Below are 6,502 nucleotides of genomic sequence, written 5' to 3' on the forward strand. Positions count from 1 at the left end.
TTAACACTGCAGACAATATATTCTTATTGTTACTATTTGACTTGGCTTGCTGCAGCTACATGGCCTTTTATGACAGAATTTGATTGCTTCTAGATAACTCATTAAAGTTGTTTATGCCTTTGTTGCTGGTTAAAGATTGAAAGATAAATGGGTCTTCTGGTAATGACCCTAGATTTCAGGGTTTTCATCTACCCAGCATGTATGGAACAAATACTGCTGTAACATGCTATACCTATGATGTGCTATGTTATATAATGGAGAGAAATAATAAGACTGTGGTAGAAAGAGTAAAGAATAATACACTGATCCCATGTTACATATTAGATATTTGTTATGTCTTTTTTGATTGATCATATATATCAGAGTGAGTCAGGATTGTTGTGCTGACTATTCTCAGAGAAAGTTACCTTGAATTTAAGACATAGGTGATCAATAACTGTCCGTTTTTATAAAATCTGTGTCATTATACACCTTCAAGGAAATCTGACATTTTCAAAATTCATAAACAGCATCAAATCTCTTATCTAGTAAGTGTAGGAGAGGGGCAATTCATCTTTTTGCTTTAGTACAGGTGGCCTTCTGGAAATCAGAGATGCAAAAGAAAAAGAGTTAAATTTATGCTGAAGAACGTACTTTTCTTCTACTTCAAATACGGTATCATGGAGATAAACAAGTCCCAGAAAATATCCTGGTATGGTACCCAGAATATAAGAAACAATTTCAAATATTGAGGATCCCTGTTTGATTTCTTTTTTCCTGTAACATAAAGGGCCAGAGTCAAAATATACGTTACCATGATCCTTCTTAGAGAAGGAAATAATGAAGAGTAAATTATGTTGGAGCCTACTTGTTCTTACAGGAGGTATTTACTAATGGATAAAAAAGGATTTAAAGACATGCAGTTTTTTTTACTAAGTATAGTATTGTAGTAGTATTATTAGTAGTATGGTTTTGTTAATGAGGGACCTAAATTGGATTAACTATAACTTCTTCAATCATCTGAAGAAATAGCTGTGGGATAAATACAGTTAAACCACCACCAGTGGATCCCTAAAAAATTGATGTTCCAATTTTAGAGGAACATCGTGCAGAAATCAAAAAAATATTGTTTCTGTAAAAATCACAGGATTTCTGCATGTCAACACAGGGGCAGGTAGAGGGAATGTAGCTAAATATTTTGAACAAGCTGTTTTTTTTTTCTATTTGAAAACATTTTCATAAAACACACATAAGATGAAAAAGAACCTTGAGGCCCACAGGATCCAAGATATAGAGTAGAATATTGTCCTCCTATATTGAAACTTGGGCATCTTGATAAACTGAGCTTCTCTACAAAGTTTAGTTGCTGTGAGTTTAATGATAGCTACAAATAAAATAATACAGTAAGGAACAAGCTTGAAATTGATCAATGTTTCAATGTTATTTGTTATTTATCTATATAAAGACAATGCCTGCTATTACAACACTAATCAATAAGGAGAAACTGGATTTGATTTGTTTGCATATTCTTGTACATGTTTATGTAGTGGAAATCCAAAGCAAAAAACTGGAATAGATGCTGAGGACTTGAAGCATGTAACTGTCTTGGGAAAAGCAGCTCTATAGGACAGTGGATGTATGTAAATTTAATTTTTGTAAAATGTGTGTTGTGTGTAATATAAAGTTAGAGTCCTCCCAGTCTGTGCAGCTTTGTTAAATGTCACATTGACGAGCACAGACACAGCAGATGTGTCCTTTGTGGCTGTCACTCTGATGTGATGTGAAAAGACCACAATCTTGTTTACTCATCAACCTATACGTGCCCAGCAGCGTGTACGTGTGGTTGAATCAGTCTTCCTTTTCCTCATAAGCCCTTTCACATCATTGCAAAGTCCACACAAACAATAAGTGGAAAAAGAAAAGTATTTGTTGCTTTTGTAATTCTGTCTGCTCTGTCTGAACACAGCAGTTTTGCCAGAGCAAACGGAGGGAAGCCCCAAATATATACAAAATGACCTCTATAAAGATTTGCATTAGTTACAAGAGAAAAGTGGTCACACAACCTAAATGATGTAAATGTTTCATCTTGGATTTGAATGTATACACACAGTATACATATATATATATATATATATATATATATATATATATGAGAGGAACATAGAAGGCGAATGCTCATACGACCATTCAACATCAGACCTCCATACCCTTTGCTGCTGCATGAATCACTGAATGGAAGTCACTAAAGTAAAAATGTTGCCTAGAAATGGCTGCATCCACACTGTACATGTATAATATTAGTATTCTTGTTAATGCATTTCTTTGTGCCGTGGTATCACTGCTATACTTTCAGACCCATTCAAATCAATAAGGTAAACAGATGCACAACCTCTGGAGTGGTAGGGTCTTTGCTCTGAGTTGTTATATTATATGTTGCTGACAAGGACAGATGCAGCAGATATGGGTGTATAAATATTTATATATTTGTGTTTGGATGAGCACTCAGCAGTGTTTTTGTGCACATGCATTTGTGTAAAGGATTTATATGCTACTTTCCATGTCTTAATGTGTGTCATTGTGTGCCGTGTCTTCTGCCAGAAAACTGTGCACACAACAGACCTCCCTCTGCAAGACAAGACCCCAGTTATATGTAGTCTATCCTTTATCACAGCCAGAATATTTAATGCTTTAACACTGGTTCCAAAACATTTATGTGCCAAGGCACAAGCTGGCAAAACAACAGAATGTCAAACTTGAGCTTCAAGAAAGGTCAGAAACCACAAACGAGGCTTTACTACATGTCACTTGTATAGCATGTTACATTATTTTGGTGCAGCCGTCTTTAATAAATATGTTTTCCATCGCTCTAGGTGTAAGATCACTTGTAGATAGACATTTCTTAAGATTCTAGCATTTCATTAAGCATTAATAAACAGTACCAGGTTCTTTACAAACAGTACAACATGGTTCTGAAAGGCTCTACAAATCCCTACAGCTGTGTTCATTTATTCAGACTGATTAGATTTCCACTTAGTTTTAAGTCAGGTAGAACTGTGCAGGCAATGTGAAAGAACTGAGAAGACTTTTATTCAGAAAAACAAGTGCTATTTGGATGGACCTTAATCTGATACACATCTATTAGTTCAGCAGAGACTGACTTGTATTTGTCTTCAGATAGTCAGTTTTTAAACAAATCCCAATAAAACTGTGATGCTACATAAAAATAAAATGACCCCAGACTGAGGATTGGTATCATATAGGAGTTTTCCAAAAATAATTCAGCGTCTGTTATGTTTGCACCACACATCTTATAAACAATCATTGGTCGTGCAAGTGACACCTTTGTTATTTTCAAATATGTGGAGTTGGTACAGTATTGGTCTTACTGGGGAGTGTTTGATTTCTTTCATGCACCATTATATGCTGCTCCATGCCAACTTGTCAGTGCTACTGATGTGTCCTTTCCTGTTGCATCTTTCATGATGGATTGGCCAGCCTCCTGTTGACTGTTGATGAGGGGTCTGATGTAAAATCCACATGATTTCAAGGAAGACCTGCTCTGAGCAAGAGCCCTCTGTCCCTCTTTGAAATGATAATATGGCCAGATGCAGATAAGTAATGTAGGGAAGGATGGGTAGATGCAGAACAATGTGTGGACAGAGGAGTGAAGAATCCAGAGATTAAGATATATGTATGGGTTTAAAGGGGGTGGACCTGTGGGATGAATCACAAAAGAAAGATAAAAAGATAGATGGGATTGACCAAAAGAAAAGATGGAACAGAATAGACAGAAGAAAGGAGGGGAATGTTATTGGTGATGGCTAAAGTTAGATGATGAATATGGTTAAAGAAAAGGAATAATATATTAAAGTTATGAGTGAGTGATGAATGAGTGAAAGAATGAGGAGAGAAGTGATGAGAAATGGCCTGGAGTTGGTTGGATTGGCTGGTCTTATCTACCCTCTCCCCTCTCTTCCTTTTGGAGATAATGACTGTGTATCCAAATCTGCAAGGAGGAATAACAATTTTATAGAATTAGCATATGTTATCATTTAATGCATGGTAGTACAGAACTCCTGAATAAAAACAATTTCATACTGAAGTTAGACATGCAGCACCCAGTGCTTTCATATAATAACCTGGAGCTATGCCATTGACTAACAAATAAGAGACTGACTTTGTAACTCATATAAACTTTATTTGGGCTGTTTCTTACCCACATCAGTTTGAGTTTTAGGTCAGAAATGTTGTAAACTGAGACTTGGAAAGTAAGATTTTATCTCCATAAAATCATTGCAACTATCATTTTCCAAATCATAACAAAGGGAAACAGGGAAACATCCACAGACAGACTGTATAATTTTTTTTTCTTTGTTCAATAGTCCTTTAGTTTCAAGGTTGTCATTTTAACTTTTCCCCAGCAATGAGAATTACCAAGGCAGATATATTGTAAAGCACTTGGGTTTCCATACATTGCAGTTCCCGCTTCACTTGTGCCTGTTTTCACTGCTGATTTGCATCAACAACATATTCCTCGCTGCTCAACAAACATTTTTACTCTGCACTCAGAATTAGGGAATTTTGCCCTCTAGTTGTATGTCAGCCCTCAAAACGTGTCTGTGCAACGCAGTCTTAATTATATTGCATTAGCCGCCATATCAAGCAGAAAGGCATCTGAGTAAAAGGAGTCACTAAACACATTTGGCCTGTAGCTTTAGTCCAGTGGGTGTTGAGACTTCGGCTCCCATGCATGAGTGTCAGTGTGTGACTACATGGAGTTGCATGTGAGCAAGTGAGAGGCTGTGTATGAGTATCCACATGTACTGTATACGTAAGTGTATGTATGTGTAACCTTTTTATGTGGTATTTGAACTGTACATCCCAGTGTAAGAAGACATAAAGGCATATTACTTATTAAAAGGTCTGTGTGTGTGTGTGTGAGTGTGTCCAATCTACTGGCCAACGATGCATATCACCTAAACCATATTTCTCAGCAAAACCCATGTAGGCTGCTTCATACAGATGTATATTGCCCAAAGGTCTGTCTCTCCCAATCCCATGCTACTGTGCCGCTCTGTGGTCTGTGCACAGATGTAAAGTAAACAGGTCATCTGAAATTAATTTTCCCTCTGTCCTGTGAGATTTAGCCAGCATTTGATAATGTTAACTGATAGGGTTTGTTTCAACATGTAATCCCTCTCCTGTTAAAATTATCTTTCAAACTGCTGTGTAATCTTCCAGAGGATTACTCTTATACAAACAGCATGGCTACTACTGCCTCCATAACGCTTGCCACCAGATGCATCATACTTTTAGACTGATTAAAAAGAAATACTCTTGTGACCTACCTACTCTTTATTTTGGTTGATTTCCCTAGTGTGATGTCAGGTTTCCCTCTAGCATAATGTCCAGTATCAAAAGGACATGACAGTGTGTCGTGTTTAAGCTCCATCAGGGATGCCATTTCACCGTGTACGCCAGTAGGCACAATGTGCACGGGCAGAGCCGTTCACGCAAGACTTTCCAGCATCGGAAAGCTCACATCTCTCAAATGTGAAATTCCTCATTAAGGAATAGAAAAGGCTTTTTTTGGATTCACTATTCACTTAAAATGAATGACATTTTATTAAGTTTAATATATTTTAAGTAGTGAATAAAAAAGAAAGTGCAGGAAAAAGACAAACAAACTCTTCCTTGATGACTTGCTGAAAGTGCAGTAAAACTGAAACAAGCATCAAGCTGCATCAAACAGAAATCCGGGGTGATACACTTTAACAACAGTGGTCATGTTGCATGGAAATGTGTGTATGTATGTTAAAATGACATGGTTACTTGAGATGTGTAGATAATTAGTGCATGCACAGGGCATTCATAATTTGGAAAATGACTGTGTAATCTCAGTGAGCAAGAAGCGAAATGATGCTTTAATAAGACATCCAAAAGAGTCACAGGGTCACTCCACCGCCCTGCAGGCACTGTAAATGAGCCTAGTCTGAAAACCGACAATAATATCTGGTATCATTTTATATCTGGATCTGTTCTGTACTGCAGTAGTAAATCAGTGAAGATATATTCATACATACATATAGATTTATATGTCTAAACATCCATTAGCTATACTGCTTATTCTGTAGACATGAAAAGAGCTGTAGGGGGGATAAAGCCGATCCCAGATGACAGGGGGTTGAGAGGCAGGTTGCACCCTGGACAGGTCCAGTCAGTCATAGGGCTGACACAGATACAGACAGCCATTCACACTCACATTTAAAAATTGTTGATTATAGCGAAGCTTCTGTTCAAGCATCAATAATCAACAGTGTTCACACTGCAGATGGATATGTGGATAAACATGAATGTAAATTAGTAACACAAAAGAAAGGGTCTGATAAAAAAAAAATCTGAATTGAACATTAAAGACAGTAATGTGAATGTACTCTTTAATTGGAGTTGCCAGTCAGGCCAGTCTGCATGTCTCTGGACTGTGGACAAAAGCCTGAGGACCCAGAGTAAACCTGGATAGGCA

The sequence above is a fragment of the Mastacembelus armatus genome, chromosome 4 (genome assembly GCF_900324485.2).
Source record: "Mastacembelus armatus chromosome 4, fMasArm1.2, whole genome shotgun sequence".
NCBI classification, from domain to species: domain Eukaryota; kingdom Metazoa; phylum Chordata; class Actinopteri; order Synbranchiformes; family Mastacembelidae; genus Mastacembelus; species Mastacembelus armatus.